General features: G+C 39.5%; 1 protein-coding gene and 1 non-coding gene across 2 annotated transcripts in view; one reads left to right on the top strand and one right to left on the bottom strand.

The window, feature by feature from the left end:
• The window catches only part of FOXO1 (forkhead box O1), a 102,502-nt gene that overhangs the window by 50,739 nt on the left and 32,350 nt on the right, over positions 1–19,413 (top strand). The window lies entirely within an intron of this gene.
• Positions 15,676–15,778, bottom strand: LOC129504666 (U6 spliceosomal RNA). The gene has a single exon (XR_008663399.1). It is a non-coding gene; the product is annotated as a U6 spliceosomal RNA (small nuclear RNA).

Below are 19,413 nucleotides of genomic sequence, written 5' to 3'. Positions count from 1 at the left end.
TTTGCAGACTAAAGGACTGATTACAGTTAATCAAAAGTGCGCGCGTGTGTGCGCGCATGCTTGTATATTAAATCATTTTGGAAAATTTAAGTTAACAATTTTGTCAATATGAAAGCATGCTTAAAAGAATTTCAACATAACTGAGCGTAATTAGTATTCCTAGGAATGCCCATTCTTTTGCTGTAACAAACTTCAAAGTTTTAAAAAGTTAAATCATATTTCTTTTGAATAAACAATGAAGAACAGCACTATCCAGTATTATTTGTTTGGTTTTTAGTAAATCATGAAATATGTACCAGTTTTTAAATTCTGGAAACAAACAATTCAGGTTTCTATGGCATTTAACAAATGTGATTATTCATAGCAAAATTTGCATTCCTGAAGCAATTTAAGAGGAAAGAATTTCTGTCAAAGAGGATCCAGTTGGATTTTAGGAGGACTTAAACGTATAGCTAGTTAACTCTGTAATGTTAAATACACTTTTGGTTTCTGTCTGGGGAAGAAAATAACATTTTAACTCAGGGGTTTATGGCATATTCTTCCACATAGAACTGTATTTAGGGATGACAGTAATATTTACAAATATGTGAACAAATACAGAACTGTCTGGTTTATTTTTATTTTTATTTTTTTTTTAATTTTTATTTATTTATGATAGAGAGAGAGAGGCAAAGACACAGGCAGAGGGAGATGCAGGCTCCACGCACCGGGAACCCGATGTGGGATTCGATCCCAGGTCTCTAGGATCGCGCCCTAGGCCAAAGGCAGGTGCCAAACTGCTGCGCCACCCAGGGATCCCCAGAACTGTCTGGTTTAGAGCCATATTGCCTCTTACGACATTTTGGAAGAAAGCTTCCTACAGGAAAGGGCTTGTGATTATTAAGTAACATCACCTTTCAGCCATCTGCAGCATTAGTTATGTGTCTCCCCTTTCCTTGATGCTGGTGGCTTGGTGGTGTTGTCTAATACCAGACTGACACCGGGCTGAAAGCATCTGAATCCATTGTAATGTAAGTATGTAGAACACGTAGGAAGATGAACATATGAAGAGAACCACATAGAGAAAATACGTATTCCAAAACTTATGAGAATTAAAGAAAATTACCTGACATCAAGGTAATTATGAGATCATTGGGGATTACATGTGGTCATATGTGCACATTAACTAGCATGTACATACATGCACATATATACATAATACCACTATTCAGATTTTCCACAAGATGGGCTTGTGGGAACAAGTAACATGCAACTCTTAGATACTTAAAGTGTTAATATAAGTGCTTCTTGGGTGGCAATTCTTTTTTTTTTTTTTTTTTTTAATCAAAGTGGAAACAATTCAGGTTAATTCTGTCACATTCAACCTAAATCAAACATTTAAAAAAAAAAAATCTTTAGCCCTGCATGGCACAAAAGTGTTTGGGGTATGTGTTGGTGGTAACACAAGCAACAGCTCTCCTAAGTAGGCCTTCACTTTCCCAACACACACATTAACCTGTGCTCTCATTCCCTCTGTAAAACCACTTACTGGCTGAATGTGGTAAGTGACTGCTTGAACTACCCTCTAGTGCACTATGTTAGTTGTCTTTCTCTTGGAACTTCGTTGTGCTTTTTCAGACGTGTTTGTGCAGTTGTGCTTGTTTTCCCAATTAAAGTTAATTGTTAATCCATTAAATATGAATGATATCATGTTTTTAGAAATATTTAGTCAAAGATTTTGGGAAGACTTAAGTTACTGATAAATTAGGTGTGATCAGACCCTATAAAAGATGAGGGGGAAAGCATCAAGAATTCTGTAGTTGGATTACTATGCCGTGGGCAGATTCCCTCTCCACTTTAAACAAATAAAAATGTAAATATTGGCGACAGTGCATTGTAGATCGGTAAGAGAGACTAGAAATCCAGCCAGAGGACCTTACCTCAAAGGAACCTCAAAGGAAAGGTTTTTTTTAACTTTATGTCAAGCACATTTACATGCATATTTTTCCTGTGTATCGTTTAAAAGTTTTTTTTTTGTACTAGCCTCTTTCTCTGTTTTTTTTTTGTTTGTTTGTTTGTTTTTGTTTTTGTTTTGTTTTTAAATTAATTGACCAACTAGGGTTTTGATCTGGTTTGGATTGGCAAACATGTAAGAACATCAACTACTGGCATGCCTGGGTGGCTCAGTTGATTGAACATCTGACTCTTGATTTTGGTTTTTGGCTCAGGTCATGATTTTAGGGTCATGAGATTGAGCCCCCTGGAGGCCACTCAGTGGGGAGTCTACTCTAGGTTCTCCCCTTACTCTGCCCTCTCATCTCTCTCTATCTCAAATAAATAAATAAATCTTAAAAGAACATCAAAGTGCCAAAAAGCCACATCTAACCTACTTTATTTGTGATATCAGGGCTTGTTTCTCTTTATCACCGTGTGTGTGTGTGTGTGTGTGTGTGTTTTAAGATCTTATTTATTTATTCATGAGAGACACATAACAGCAGAGACATAGGCAGAGGTAGAAGCCCAATGCGGGACTCTATCTCAGATCCCAGGATCACACCCTGAGCTGAAGGCAGATACTCAACCACTGAGCCACGCAGGTGCCCCCTCCCTTATCACCTTGTATTGAAATGGTGGATTTATCTTTTAAGTGTGTGCTGAGGGAAATAAAATGCAAATAGAAGGCATAGGCATAGTAAGCTGAAAGAGACTTAAAAGAGTATTGCCAGTGCTTCAATAAAAATGACCAAAGACATGACCCTAAAGGTGGTGTTACTGTTGAATGACTAAAACAGTGAATGGAGGAGTTGAGTGTGTTTTGTGCACATTCATCCCTTACTCATCCCATACAAAATTACCTCTAGATTGGGACTTTGAACTAAGTGCCAATTTTATGGTAGTGTGAGTAACTTGCAGAAAAACTGTGCTTATCAAGCCAATAAGCTTAGTCGTGTGGTTTTGTTTGTTTTCTGTACTGCGTTTGTGACCATCTTTACATGTGTCAGCTAAAAAGGATGTGTTGTTAATCTCTGGCACAAGTCCTGGAAAAGCCTTAAAATTGACAGTTTGGGGCCAAATATGGTCTGTTAGGGGCTTTGTAAATCATGCCTGCTAGATAGAATGCATTGCATCGGGATGAAATTAAAATAAATCCTTTTTAAAAAGTTCTCAAATGATTTATTTATTTATTTTAAAGTAAGCTCCAGGCCCAGTGTAGAGCTTGAACTCACAACCCCAAGGTCAAGTCTTAAGTTCTATTAACTGAGGCAGCCAGATACCCCTCTAAATGATTTTGTCTAGAAAAACATGGGCATTAAAAAAACCTGTAGTGCCAATTGAAGATAAAATAGTCTTTTATATTGCTTCTGTGAATTTCATGCTCTTTTACATTAAACATGTACATTGATTTTGTATCTTCCCATGTTCTTATTGAACCCCAAGGGATCTGTATTACTGAATTTTAAGTTTTGAACTTAAAAAATTTATTTCTTTTGAACTTAAAATTTTTTTCTTGCCCTTAAAAATGAGACTGGGGAGAAAAAGAAGTTTTTTAAAAAATTATTAAAGATTTTATTTATTCATTCATGAAAGACACATAGAAAGAGAGGCAGAGACATAGGCAGAGGGAGAAATCTAGGCTCCATGCAGGGAGCCTCGATCCCAGGACTCCCAAGAACTGCCCTGAGCCAAAGGGAGATGCTCAACCGCTGAGCCACCAGGCATCCCAAAGAAGTTTTTTTTTTCATATTTTCTTTGAGAGCTTCTTAAAAATCTTATATACCTATTTCTTTTAAAAATTTCTCAATTGTACAACAGGCCTAAATTTTTGCAGATGACTAGTTTAAATGCTAGAGAATAGATCCTCTGTCCTTTGGTTGTTTGCTTTCCACGTCCTTCACTCAGATTCACCTTCAGAGAGTTAAGGAGAGGAAGGTATAGGTTTGTTATTAAACCTGTATCTGGTTGGTTATTAAATCTGTAGCTAGTTAAAAATAAAAAGTTAAATTTAATTTGTTCCTATGATGATGGAACTGAAAATAAATGAAAAAGAAAACCAAAGTGCTTGTCTTTTGCGAAAGTTTACATGAATTTTTCTTTTTTTTAAGTATTTTTTTAATTTTTATTTATTTATGATAGTCACAGAGAGAGAGAGAGAGAGAGAGAGAGAGAGAGAGAGAGAGAGAGAGGCAGAGGCAGAGACATAGGCAGAGGGAGAAGCAGGATCCATGCACCGGGAGCCCGACGTGGGATAAGATCCCGGGTCTCCAGGATCACGCCCTGGGCCAAAGGCAGGCGCTAAACCGCTGCGCCACCCAGGGATCCCCTACATGAATTTTTCTGTTTATGATTTCAGCCAATACTTCTTGGGTCTAAAACTATATATAGTAATTAATTATATATAATTCAATATTTAATATATTTTATATTTACAATATTAATATAACCAATGCTTCTTGAGTCTGAAAGTTTTATATATATAACATACGTATATTATAATTTATATATAATACAATGTATTTACTATAACCTATATTTATAATATTAACACAATATAACTATATAATAATTAATATGTAATATAATAAAGTTTTATATATAAATAATTTCATTAACAACATATATACTCCCTAGATTTCAAATTACCTTTTTGTTTTGTTTTTAAAGATTTCATTTTTAAGTAATCTCTGCACCCCATGTAAGGCTTGAATTAATAACTCTGAGATCAGGAGTTACATGTTTACATGCTCTACCCACTGACTGAACTTACAAATCTTAAAGGTTTGGGTTTTCTTTTTTTTTTTTTTTTTAAAGATTTTATTTATTCATGAGAGACACACACACAGAGAGAGGCAGAGACACAGGCAGAGGGAGAAACAGGCTCCATGCAAGGAGCCCGATGTGGGACCCGATCCCGGGTCCCCAGGATCACACCCTGGGCTGCAGGCGGCGCTAAGCCGTTGCGCCACCGGGGCTGTCCAAGGTTTGCTTTGTTTTGTTTTGTTTTGTTTTGTTTGTTTGTATTACACAACAGGTCTGAACTTAGGATCTTTGGTGATATATCCATTTCAAAGTATTTATGAAGTCAAGATTTTTTAAAGATTTTATTATTTATTTGAGAGCATAAGAGGAGTGTGGGCAGGGGCAGAGGTAGAAGTGGAGCAGGGATCCATCCCTGGATCATGACCTGGGTTGAAGGCAGACGCTTAACCATCTGAGCCACTCAGGTACCCCTCAAGTCAAGATGTTTAATGATAAAACTGCTTGTACAAAGATATCCTTATCTTTTCAAAAGAACAGCATAGCAAGAGTAGCATTTTGTAATATATTGTAAAACATGTGCCAAAAAGTGCCAATCTGATCCAAAAAAACCCATTGTAACCATTTAGATTTTTAATAAGAATTCTGAAATGGGATTACACTGAAGTATCCGTGTTTAATGTGTTGGGCAGTTCAGAAGATTCATTTGTTCAGATTTGCTTGGAGACTTAATGAGAACAAATTTGACTTTAAATTTTTATTTATAATTTTAAAAATGTGATTATTAAAGAAAATTTGAAAAGTGGGAGAGTCTGCTGTAGTTTCTTTTTCTTTTTTTTTTTTTTAATTTTTTTATTTATTTATGGTAGCCACAGAGAGAGAGAGAGAGAGAGAGAGAGAGAGAGAGGCAGAGACATAGGCAGAGGGAGAAGCAGGTTCCATGCACCGGGAGCCCGACGTGGGATTCGATCCCAGGTCTCCAGGATTGCGCCCCGGGCCAAAGGCAGGCGCTAAACCGCTGCGCCACCCAGGGATCCCTGCTGTAGTTTCTTTAATGAAACATCTGAATGTTTTAGCGATGCTTCCGTTTTCTGTGCATTACTTTTTAAAAATCACTACTTAATGCTATGTATAAAACTTGCCAACTTGTTTTTGATTAATAGAGTAAGCTTATTCAGGGAATAATGTAAAATATCATTGGCAGCATAACTGAAAGTGGCTCCAGCAGATAAAAATTAGCTTCAAGTCAAAAGCTATAAATTCCTCTTTTCAAATTATCTATCGTCATCACTTAGAGAAAAGAAGCATGCCTCATCCATAGGAATTCTTAATATCTCGGAAGGGCTGGGCTATCTATATCTATCTATCTATCTATTTATTTATTTTTAAAAGATTTTATTTATGGGAGACACAGAATGAGGCAGAGTGAGAAGCAGGCTCCACTCAGGGACTCGATCCCGGGTCTCCAGGATCACGTGCTGGGCCAAAGGCGGTCCCAAATCGCTGAGCCACCCAGGCTGCCCACTCAAGGCTGGGCTTTAACAAACCAATTTATCATTCGCCATTTGGTAAAAGTCATAGTCTGGTGATGGGGGGCGGTGGGGAAGAGATGAATGCAGAGCTGGCAAACAGAGGGGGATTGAGTTAAAATCCGTGCCTCTGGGATAATTTATACGCTGACTGGGCATGGCTCGCTTAGGCCTCCTTCCTTCCTTCCTTCCTCCTTCCTTCCTTCCTTCCTTCCTCCTTCCTTCCTTCCTTCTTCCTTCCTTCGCTCATGTTTTTAGACATCATTTCTGTGCAGGCATTGATCTTGGATTTTCTGTCTTTTCAGCTTTTATCTGTAGTGGAGTTCTTGAGGAAGAATCACTGTTGATTGGTTGTTAATCATCTGGTATTTGTTATGATTAGGAAATCTAAAATATTGGATCTGTTAGATCTGATTTGGTCAGAAATTTGAATGTGCAGTTTTGTGGATTGCCTTTTAATCATCGTTTGGTGATACGCAAATTGAGCTAGAGTCTTGAATATGAAAAGTACCTTAGGAGTAAATTAGACCGTTTGGAAGCTCTATTAACTCTTTTGGAGTACTAGGTTGCTATTTAGTCTACCCAAACAGTAATTTACTAAGTTTAGCATACCCAGACAGTAATTTGCAAAGTGATACCTTGAAGATGCTAGAAAGAGTTAATGAAGCTTCTGAAGTACCTTGTGTTTTCTTGGAGAACCTGTTTCAGCATTTATAGTGGTTGTACTTGAGAAAAGGGCCTTTAAATTGAATGCCTATTACAGGGATTTTTGCAAAATTTGTGCTCTGATCTTTTGGTTTTTATCCCACTTGTACCCTATCCCCAGCCCTTTTTTAAAGACTCCTTTTTCTTACTCTGAGTAGGGGTTTCCCACAGTTCAGTCCTGTACCTCAGGCTGTTTTGTGTTGGTTTTTCTTCTCACTGGGTTCAGCCAGGTGAGAACAAACGTGATTTCTGGAGACCCATTTAGTTCTTGCTGTCTTGTTCACCTCCCATACCCCCCATATCTACCTCTCCACATCTTTCTCCTGAGCTTTAGTCTATTTTCAACCAGCCGGTGATCAAATGGTGCTCAACTCACCTTCTTCCCTAAAACAGGTTTCCAAAATACAATGTTGCATTCTATTTTGAATAGCACTCTTCATTATTTTTTCAAGAGTCTCATTCTGGAGCTGTGGAAAACAACTCCTTCCATCAACTCCAGCCTCTTCTGTCAAGTGTCAGGACCAGACACCCTTGGGGTTTTGCTTTGCCTCTGTCCTTCCCTGTGGTCCACACCACCTCCTACCTGAACCTTTCCACTGGGCTTGCTGCCTCCAGTCTCATTCTTCCTCACTCTACCCTGGACAGGCTTCCACAACAGGTTCCTTGACATACACTATAATTACATCATTTATCCCAAACACTTGCAGACACTATACTGACATTCCAGGCCCTTCACCATCTGAAAGGCCCATCTTTCCAGCTTCATTTCCTATAGACTCCTCTGCTAGCCCACCTTCCATGCTGTGAGACCCTCTCCTCCCTCCTCTAGTTGTTTTACTCATTCTCCACCTCCCCCAGCAGAGCCTGCCCTCTTCCTGTCCACACTGATCCATCGGGAGCTATTCAGTGGAAGAAGTCACGCTCGAAAAGGTACATTCTGCATAATCCCATTTGTATGAATTTCAGTAAACAAGCAAAACTAGTGTACGTGGGGACACTTTGGGTGGCTCAGTGGTTGAGCTTCTGCCTTTAGCTCAGGTTGTGATCCCAGAGTCCTGAGATCAAGTCCCACATTGGGCTGCCTGCAGGGATCCTGCTTCTCCCTCTACCTGTGTCTCTGCCTCAGTGTGTCTCTCATGAATAAATAAATAAAATCTTTAGAAAAAATCTTAAAAACTAGCATATGTGGTAGAAGTTGGTATAGTGGTTACCCGTGGGGAAGGAGCTGCTGACTGGGTGGGAATAAAAAAACCTACTGGGGTTCCGGAAATGATTCTACGGGTGGTGGTTGTATGGGGGAAAACATACAAAAATTCATATAGCCTTACACAGCAGACAACCATCCTTGGCTTGATATAAATTAAACTTCAGTAAAACATAGACTAAAACAGTGCCCACTTTCTAAGGCTAGATAGGCTTAAATTCGATAATGTGTTTAAAATGCCAAGCACATGGGGAAAAATCCTCATGCTACAAGTTGGACAATTGTCTTCTCCTGAATTGTGGAGCAGATTTTCCCCAACAAGACTAATTTTGCAAATACTTTGACCTTGGAGACTTTTTTTTGTGTGTGTGTTTTTCACTTGAATCTTTTATTGCCATGTTTATTGCTAGTTGGTATCATTGATTTAATGTGGATACCTGCTTTTATTTTTTAGTGTACACTTGATAGTAAAAATAGTGGCAAATGTGTGTTGTGGAAAGCTTGTAATAATTTTTAATGCCCCCCCCGCATTGTACATATCAAAAGAAGAATTTTGAGTTTATTTTAAAAGTATTTTACACACGCTTAATTAACTTTGGACTTATTTCCCTGAGTATTCTCGTTACTAGGGAAGCATCCATAAATGAGATTTAGAGGAAGGCATATTACCTTTCAGTCTAGGGAAGGCTTCCTTAGCGGGCTGTTAAAATGGACTTAAATGATTTTTAAATAATAAATGCCTGGCAAGATTGTGGTTAGCAAACTTTAATGTGTGTATGAATAACCTGGGGATCTTTTACAAATGTAAGTTTTGAGTCCCTAGGTCTGGGGTGAAGCCTGAGCTCCTGCATTTGTAATGGGCTTTCAAGTGCCACTGTGTGTCCCTGAACCACACTTTGAGTAGCACAGAATTAATGACATTATGGAGGGCAAAGCAAGAACAACTCCACTCGTAAAAACCACTCCACCAATTTTGGTGGGTATCAACTGTGAGCCATATTTGTATGAATGTTCCTGAAAGAATCCATTCAAGAAAGCACTTGGTCTTTTCTTTTAAATGTTTAGTGTTATGTGATTTATTTTTTCATGCTAGTGGGTCAGACTAGTTTATTTCATTAATTTGTTTTTGTTCCCTCTTGAAAGTAATATTGTATCAGTCAGAATGGTCATGAATTCAGTCAGAATTTTTAAGGAAAGAACTTAAAAAATAACTTGGAATCATTTGTGACTGCCCCTCCTTAAAAAATAAAGTAAAATATAAAACCAGAAAAACTAAACTAAATACCACTGGCAAGACACAGTCCTTCCCCATTTGTCACCATATTCTGTGAACAATACTTGACAAAATAACCACCACTGTGCGGTGTGCCATTTAAAGAGCCAAATTGACTACTTCATGTTCTCCTACTTACTGCGGGTAGATTTCCATTCCCCTTCTCTGAACTGGGATGGGACCTCTGTTGTTCCTCTTGCTTGTCATATTCTTGACTCAAGAGAAGACGATTTTATACCCTGTCAGACTTTAACATCTGTCAGACTATGATTTGAAACTGAGGAAAATCCAAGTTACAAATTGGAAATGAGATCCAACCCTTTGATGTTGAGAAAGCAGTGCTGTCAGAAGACTTGTCCCCAGAGCAGTGCCCGCCAGCCCACTATTAGCCTGCTTGCTGTTAAAGGCTAACAGGAAGAACAGCCACAGCTCTGCCTGCTGGCTCCTGGGCACATTCCTTTCTGTTTGGGACTGAAGCACCAGCCGCACACATTATTAAATTATTTAATGAAGATTTTGTAGCACACCTCTAATACCTTTGAAAAGGCCCTTTCAGCACAAGGAGGGTGTGTGGGCAGAGGGGATGGGAGGAGGAGGAGGAGGAGGAGGAGAGAGAGGAGCTTTCACACTGTTGAACAGGGTCCTCCATGATCCTCAGGATACATGTGAGTGCTCCAAGGCTGGCTGTTTCTTTCCAGAATTGGCAGAAGGGACTAATGCAAACTCAAGGTTCTTTCTAGGGCAGGACGCATTACCTAGGGGAAAATGCAGAGTTTTTGGCTTCAGCGTTGATGCAGTGTTGCCATTTACATTCTGACACAGGAGACCTTGTTTAAGCTATGGTTAAAGGCCTCCAGAGGGTAGGCTGTGGTTTACAGACCCTGATAACTTAGAGGGGTGCAGCTCACACTGATAGAAATGGGCTCCAGTGGTCTCTGTCAGAATCATGCATAATTGAATTATGCCGATGGTTCCAATAATAATGATGATTCACCTCCCTACTACCTTCTTACTGAGGAGATCTCTGTCTTAGAGACTAAGAGAACATACAGAAAGACTGGGTGGTCATGAACTTGTCTCATCAAACTCTGAGATTTTATCTGTAATTTAAAAAGTATAGTGGTCCTAAATACTTCGCAGGATTATTGTTGGGATTGATTGAGATAATATATATGGAAGACTATGGACCTTCAAGTAAGTATTAATCACATACACATTCATAAATAATGGCCTTCCAGGGTTTTGCTTTGCATAAATAGTACTTTCCACGTGATTAGTACTAAATTGGCAGAAATAAGGCAGTCCATTCCTGCTTACACTGTGCTGGGGGAAGTATGGAGTACTTTGGGATGCTATGGTGTCTTTAGACAGAATGAAGGTGACAATGAGGGAAGACAGGGAAGGATTAGTGATGAGATGACATTGGGGACAGTGAAGAGAATGGTTATACATACTGCAGACTTTTTCTGAATACCATAGTGCTTAGATGATTACCTAGAAATCAAGAATTATGTGATGTTTAAAAAGTGGGTATGACTTACATGTGTTGCTGGCTTGGAATGTAAACTGGCTGAGAACAGAGTCTACCAGTGATGTGTGTATTTAGCACCAGGCAAATTAGGATTGGTTGGCTCCATTGGAGAAGGGGGTCCTGATACTAACAGTGATAATCCTGCCCTTGAACCTCACAGGGCCAGCAGCTAAGCTGCTAGGAACTCAAAGTACGTGATCTTACTGGAACCTTAGGTGACTGTTGTCCTCGTTTTACAGTGGAGGAAACAAAAGTTAAGTAATTTGCTTAAGATCGTATAACTAAAAAAAAAAGATCATATAACTAGTAACTGGCAGCCATTTGAGTAAAGATCTCTAAAGAAAGCCACATTGCGGGGGTGCCTGAATGGCTCAGTGTAATGACTGTCTTTGACTTGGGTCGTGATCCTGGGATCCTGGGATGGAGTCCTGCATTGGGCTCCATGTGGGGAGCCTGCTTCTCCCTCCGCCTGTGTTTCTGCCTATCTTTCTGTGTCTCTCCTGAATAAATAAAATCTTTAAAGAAAAAAAAAAAAGAAAAGAAAAGAAAGCCACATTGCTTCCTAAGGCTAGGGCTTAAAAATTTTATTCCTCAAACATGGAGTGCCCACCAAGATTTTTAGTCTTCAGAAGGCTTACATTTTCACTGAGGCACGTGAGACCATGGACAGAAATGGTAATACTACTACTAGTTTTGTGCCTGGATTAGAACAATCTAGCTCCATTGTCTTGGTCCCAGGCTTTCCCGTAGGCTGTCAGAATAAAAGCTTCAGGATTCCTGGAAAACAACACAGTGCCCATTTGAGAGCAAATGGGCGTTAATTTCCTTTTCATGTAAGGAAAGATGAGCTTTCATGCAAATGAACAGTGGGGTCCATTTGGCCACTCAAGAGGACTTAAATCAGATTCCATAACTATCAATCTTTACTGTCCCTTTGTTGTTTGACAAAACACAGAGACTGTGTTATTCTCCCTGATCCCAGAACAAATTCTGTTGTATTAAATAATCACAATGCTTTTATACTTAATTGGACTTAAACTTGTTCCCCCACCCCAAATTATGTTGATGTTTCTACAGTGCCTGTCAGTCACCAGGAGAAAGACTCAAATGTCACCATTTTGTGGGTAGCAGACCAAGTTGTGAAATAAACATACCTTTAAATGTGACTTTCATATCTCATGTTTTTTTGGCCTTGCTACTGAAAGTATGGTCCATGGGTTGGGTTGATGGCATCAGCATCACTGGGGAGCTTGTTAGAATCTCAGGCTTGATCCCAGGCATACTGAATCATAATCTGCATTTTGACAAGATTTTAGGTAATTCCTATGCATGTTCAAGTATGAGAAGCACTGGTTTTTATGGTACTTAATCCCCTCCAAGTTAATGGTTAAGGTTATTGAACAGAAGCTTTTTTATTCTCTATAAAGCTCATTTTAATGATAAAATCTCATAGTTTAGAACCAGGCCCTTAAAAAAAAAAAAAAAAAAAGAAAAGAAAAGAAAAGTAAACCAGGCCCTAAAGAATAGAAATGTCATTTGGTTGTTTAGCATCAAGGGGCATCTTGCCATTTCTAGCAAAGTCTGACTTATTTATTAAGCCTTTTAATCCATCTCAGTTTTTCTATACTGTCTTTGTACTCTGTAATGCAAAGCTAGTAGGGTGTTTGGGGAGAGGAGTTAATTTTGGCCTCAAGTATACAAATCTCAACCACATTACAAACATAGTACTTCATGTGGATCCCACTGAAGATAGAAACCCATTAACCAGTTGTTATGATCCAGATGGCTCCTTCTGCAGTTGCACACCTATTTTCCTTCCTCCATCTTGTGCTCTTCCTTAGAGGGGAATGTGAGGTACATAAAAAGGTGCTCTAACTCTTCATTTATTATCTCTGCATCCTGACCTCAGCAGGTGACCTGGGCCTGACTCCTGTCATTTACTGGCTTTGTGACCATGGCCTCAGTTTTCTCACCTCCAAAATGAGAGTGTTAGATCCCTACACCCTGGAGAGCCTCACCAATCCATTTCTACCTTCTCCAGCCAAGCTCTTCATGACCTGTTGCTACTTCTGCCTATGCTTCTGACATCACTTCTTTCTTCTCTTTTCTTCCTTCTCTACCCCTGCTGCCCTCCCTTCTGCTATAGGCTTCACATTCCCTCACAGACATCCTTAAATTCCAGAATAGTATAGAAGTGATCAGTGTGTGGTTTTATGCACTATCAAGGAGGAGGGAGATTGCATGTTCAAGAACTCAAGAGTTGAACTTGGGATTTTATTTGAATTTATATTAAGTCACCACTTGATGATTGCATAGTTCTCTTGGAAGTGCTTCTGCGTGAAATAATTGACCTTTCCCCCTTCTATTTTTAGGGAGGAGGGCTATGTTTTTCAAATTCAGAGAAAGTAGGAATTCTTGGATCATTTTAGTATTAACTGTGGATTGTTGTCAAGCCAGCTCTTGTCTCTAAGGGGACCTCATTAGGTAGTGCTCCATAATGGTGACAGGGCAGCTTAAAATGTCTAAGTAAATGTAAATGATCTCAGAGCCAGTAGTTGAGTTTCACTTGAGGAGCAAAGAAGGATGTCAGAAAGATCTAAAAGCCTGAATTTTTGTTATATTGCGGTAGATTTTACTGGAAGCCAGAGGATTCTGTGTATAACAAATATGGAGAAAAAATAGCAAATAACAAATAAAACAAACCCCTAATATTTCCCTTTTCTTCTTTTCTTTACTTGTGGTATAAATAGAACGAGCTCATAGGTTGGAATATTCAGTAATTTGTATTACTTATTATCAGAGTTCAAATTTGAACTTGGAATATTTAAGAGAGATGAAGGGGCACAAGAAAGAGGAAGAAAGAGAATCTTAAGCAAGCTCCATGCCCAGCACAGAGCCTGATGTGGGACTAGATCCAAAGACCCTGGGATCATGACCTGAGCCAAAATCAAAAGTTGGACGCTTAACCGATTGAGCCACCCAGGTGCCCCAAACTTAAAATATTTTAAAAGCTCACTATACAGTGGTAAAGCTTTTCTTTACAACATGTGTAATTATCCTGCTAAGCTTTTTAAACATTACATGAGGAGAAAACAGTAACATCTTGGAATGATTGTAAACTGCCACTTAAGGCCCTGGAAGTGAACTGTTTCTAATTACTGTATTATATGTGTGATTCGAGATTCTATACTCCTCCTCCTTGAATCTTAGATTTTAAATAGTCTTAATCAAAATACTTGCTTCTATTTTTGAAGCATAGTTGATACTTTAGCAGTGTTCAGTTTTATATACATAATTATTGTGTAGGCTGTGAAATTATTGCTTATTAGATTGGTAATATTGTAAGCTATGTACCTTTTAATTATGTTTAATAACGTGAGACCCAGAAATGCCCCTTATATACTTCTTTAATATTTCATAGCAGGACAGTAGGGGTGCACCATCACTGTAAAGTCATAAAAAGGACTGGGGAAAAAAAGGGACTGGAAAATGGGAATTGGGGTTATTGGAACTGGAAAACGAGAGAGAGTAACTGGTAGATTCTTTCTGGTGATGAAAACTCTGGTTTCCTGATTCCACTGAGCCCTGCACAAGGACACGTAAGGGTAAGACAGAGTGGTAGTCCTTTACGAGCTCACATCCAAGGCACAGCTCACCTGATGTTCTAGTCCTTGAATTGGAGCTATGCAGAAAATGTTCCTGATGTAGAAATCCAGGCATCCGTCCATCAGCCTTTCTTCTTCCTTGCTAGCATTGCTGTTCAAAAAGCGAATGTTCTTTGTTCTGGATCTTTGAAATATGGCTTGATCTGTTGCTTTTCAAAATTTGAGGTAACTCCCCGAAAGCTACTGTAGGCCTGATTCACTAAGCATATTGCAGGCAGGAAGCAACTTTCTCTGTCTCCCAAGTTTTGATAAGTTTTTTTTTCCCCATGGAGGACCAGGTACTCAGGTTCTCAAATTAATTTGTGTAGTGTTGAATCATCTGAAAGCTGTTGGAGGAGGAGGTTGAGAGTAGCATGAGGTTTAAATGAGATGGGCAGTGCACATTATGGTGTCCCCAGGTTGGAAGAGTAAGACACATGTAGTATTTATTGTTGGATGAGATGTCAGCCTGTGAGCATTTAGCAAGCCTAATGATTTATTTCATTTAATCTACTTGCAAAAGTTTAACTTCTTTATTGACCTATAGCAACCAAGAATTGAGTCATCCTTGCTATAGTTTTTAAGTTATGTGTGTTCTCCAGGAGATGATATACAGCCAGCAGCTCGTGAGGATGGTATGAAGAATGAGAGATCGAGTAATACCAGCCGTACCACAGTGGTATGCAGTCTCATGGGTTTTTTGTTTTGTTTTCGTGTTGTGAGCTTTGTGTGTGTGTGGTGGGTTTTTTTTTTTAATTTGACCATTTATGTGCAGCCTTGTTTTTTGTTTTTAAACTATATGAACTTCTATGTGCAGTTTTAGAACCATGAAAATAAGCTGTGATGAATAAAAATCATAATAGAGGCTGCCACTTTCGGAGGAAGGGGAATTGGCAGAATGCTGGATCAACTGGGAAAGAACACAAGGAAATTCTCAGGGGTGATAGAAGTGTACTCTTCTTGATTAGGCTAGTGGTTCCACAGGGTATGCAATTGCCAGATTCAACTGTCTCTTAAGATCTGTGCATTTAATTTACTATAAATTGTACCTTCTCCCAAATAAGAAACACTTCACGAATTTATGTGTCATCCTTGCACAAGGGCTATGCTAATCTTCTCTGTATCATTCCAATATTGGTACATGTGCTGCTGAAGCAAGCATGGGAGCCTCTCCTGTTATCTGAAATTTTAAATTTTTCCCCCAAAGAAGACTTAAATAATAAAATGATTGGAAATATGATGTAGCCACACTTCAGAATATCTGTAATGACTTTGACTTACAGTAAAATATGCATTGGAACCTCTTATCAAAAGTAGTATTTCAAAAAGTCATTGAATGAAAAGGCCTTCATTATGAGATGTTTTACTCTGAGATACACCAGCGCAGGGTTCAATGTTTTTGTAGAAAAGTCCAGTTTCTTTTGGAGCTCTCAAAGAGATAAAAAGTAACACATCTAGGATGAAAAGTGCTTTAAATTTAGTATCAGATATGAATTCCCACATCAGTGACCATGTCAAGAATATGCAGAGACTTTTCTTACCTCATCTCCTTATTATCCATGGAGTCACTGTGTACTAAATATCTAATACATAGGCCTGGGGGGCTGGAGACCCACCAGTAAACAACAGTAAAATTTGTACCCATGTGGAGTTTACAGTACTAGCAGGAGAGCTAGATAATGATTAGATAAGTATAATGTGAAGTATGTTATGATGACGAGTGCTTTGGAAAAAATTAATAAAGTGAGGCATGTGGGTGGCTCAGTTGGTTAAGTGTCTGACTCTTGATTTCATCTCAGATCTTGATTTCAGAATTGTGAGTTCAAGCCCCAGGTGGGCATGGCCAACTAAAAAAAAGTTAAGCAATGAGAGTGGAATTGGGGGGAGGGGAACCCAGGATTTGGGGGTAGCTTTTTTGAGGTACATTTATGTAGACACCTGAAATGGAGAGGTCTTCATTTGAATCTTTCAAATTTTGCACCATATACATACATTTTATCATGACAAATAAATACACATTAAAAAATTCATTTTATTAGAGAGCAAGAGAGCAGTGCAGAAGGGCGGGGAGGGGGAGAGAATCTTAAGCCGACTCCACATTGAGTGCAGTGCCTGATGCGGGGTTTGATCCCATGACCCTGAGATCTTGACCTAAACCGAAACCAAGAGTCAGTTGCTTAACTGACTGCACTACTCAGGTGCCTCATCACAAATAAAAGAACATACTGTATCTCTCTCGATTACCATATGTCATTCTGTTAGGATTCTGTGTCCTAATAAAGTCTTTGAGCCCAAAGTTGAGAAGAGTCACTGCTTTGTACTAATTTCAGTTGTTTAGAATTTTGTATTGAAAGTTTTCAGTGAAATGGAGTATTTTTGCTATCAGTTGCTGAAAAACAACATATTCTGAAACTTAGCAGTTTAAAATAACACAGAGTCATTATTTCAGTTTTTGTGGGGTCAGGAATCCAGGGTCTAGCTAAGGTGAGTGCCTGGAGGGGAGGAGATGACACAGCGCTTGACTATCAGGAGGAGATCCTTTGGGCCTCATAGATGCTGTCCAATGTGGACAGTGGTGTCTCTTAGTAGTGACTCTGTATCTCTTCAGGTTGGCCTTGAGAGCTACATTTATTCCTGCTCCCTAAGGAGGGAAATGAAACTATTTCCTGACTTTTTCATCCAGTTTTCCAATCAAATGTTGCATACTTCGCAAGGAAATAAGGGTTGGCAAAAAGAATAGTGGTAAATTTACAAAGTGACTGGCCTTTAATGGTTTTACACTCTCTCTCTTCATAGGCCCATTGGGGGTTTCCTCTGTCAGCTTCCACTCTAATTTCTTTCCTTTCCAGCACCTGGTTGGCCTGCTGGGAAAAGAAAGGCACTGGGCTTCCTGTTCTGGGCCTTGGATGCCTTGCACACTAATTTACTAGTTATTCCCTCTGCTCCTGGCAGTCTCAGGAACTTCAGTTGCTCAGAATTGCCCAGTTTGACTGAAGCTCCTAGCCAGTGATGGTTTTTTCCTTTTGTGGGGCTTGCCTTCTTCAGGAGTTGCTATCTAGACCATGCCTGGACCTAGTTATGGTGCTACATGTGTCTGGAAGGTGGGAGCCACTAGGAAACATCTTATATCACTGCCATCTTTCAGTAGCAAGGTACTGTCTTCCCCTCTTCCCAATTGTGTGCTCCTTCTTGGATTTCTCAGGGCTCGCCCTTCCTCCTTACTGGTTGGCAGAAGGGCCTCTTTATTTCTTACTTTGTTTACAGAGCAGAAATGTTGAACTTCTGGTGAACTTCTTGTCCTTTCTGCTTGAGACTGCTAGTCGTCTTGGCCTCCACTCATCCTACAGCCATCAGTCATGTTACATACCTCCAGAGGTGTTGCAAGAACCTATGCATCATGTGGTTTGCAATACCGACTACTACTACCACCTTAAAAATAAGAAAGTAATGAAAGGAAGAGAATCATAGACATTAGGTAGAAGAGGATTTTGTTGGCCACTATATAAAGTGAAATGTTAAATGAAAAATTGTCATGTGCCTGGTGAAACGTTTAGTTAAATTAAGTCCACCCCCTTCCTGGAGCAATTTGATTTTCTTGAAAAAGGCTGCACAGAAGGTGTCAGTACAGGTCCTGGGTATGTTGCTTAAACTGGGATGGCATCTCAGTGTACCTCCACTTCCTCGTTGCATTTCTACTCCCAGCAAGTCTGAGCCATCGTAGCACATTCTGGACTTTGAGACTGCTGGATGACCTGTGCTGTGGAGATGGAAAGCTAACTTTTATCTGTTGCATTTTCTGGGTTTGTGCTGTGTTTGGTTCATCTTTAGAGGTCACTCGTTCTGGATTTGAGTGGACACATTTCAGCTCTTACTGGGCTACCACTGGGAATAGTTCCTATCTATCCTGTAGGGTATTCTTAGGTCCCTTCTTCTGTTTCCTCAGATTGGGTGGGATTACTAAAGTGGGGTCCTGCTTTTTTAGATTTCACAGACTTTTACAAGAGTTGAAGTGTCTTTGGAGGCCATCCATTTCCTCGAGGGAAACTGAGGCTATGCTCAAGGTTGCCAGGCTGGTTAGTGACACGAGGTGGAGCAGGATTTCTTAGCTACCAGCTCAGTAGGCTCTCCTACCTGTGGTGCTTCTTCCCAACTGTGTGCCTTGAAAGCAAGGTATAGTTTTCATTCTGCAGCCTCAACAGATGAACACTTCTCTAAAACCTGAGTCAAACTCTAGAAGGAGTGAGCCTTTGGATAATGGGCATTTTGGAAAGAAAGCTATTTTAGGAACAGTAACTGCCAGGAGTCATTATGTAAGAAGGGACCCAAGAGTCTCAGTAAGGAGAGGATTTCCCTGTTGGTGGCATTTAAGTCATGGTGTAAATTCCTCTCATGGTGTTCTGTTTGCATCATTTGGCTTAGATGTTGTTAGATGTTACTAGCCTAATCCAATTCCTTGTATTGCGGAAAATACGTTTTTTGTTTATCTAAGTGGGTTTCTTTTTGTCAGTGTGCTGGAATAGTCATTCTTGGACCAAAATGATGGGTTTTGAATCACTCTGTTGTGTTTTCAGGCATGCCTTAGGGGTTGTAAGATGATACTGCTGTTACTGGGAGGAGTTGGATAAGGGCCACAAACACTCTGGGAGAGATAGAGAAGTTGCCATAGGACAAAATTGCGGACTTCTGCTAAAACTTCTTGATTGCAAATTATGGCAAGAGAGTAAGACTTTTGTAGCTCTTCAGATTCCTAGTACTTAGGTCTTCATGTTGCCATTTCCAAGCACCCCTCAAAC

This window comes from Nyctereutes procyonoides, unplaced genomic scaffold (assembly GCF_905146905.1).
Source record: "Nyctereutes procyonoides isolate TBG_1078 unplaced genomic scaffold, NYPRO_anot_genome, whole genome shotgun sequence".
In the NCBI taxonomy this organism is placed as follows: Eukaryota; Metazoa; Chordata; class Mammalia; order Carnivora; family Canidae; genus Nyctereutes; species Nyctereutes procyonoides.
This window is presented reverse-complemented; position numbering and strand designations above follow the sequence as displayed.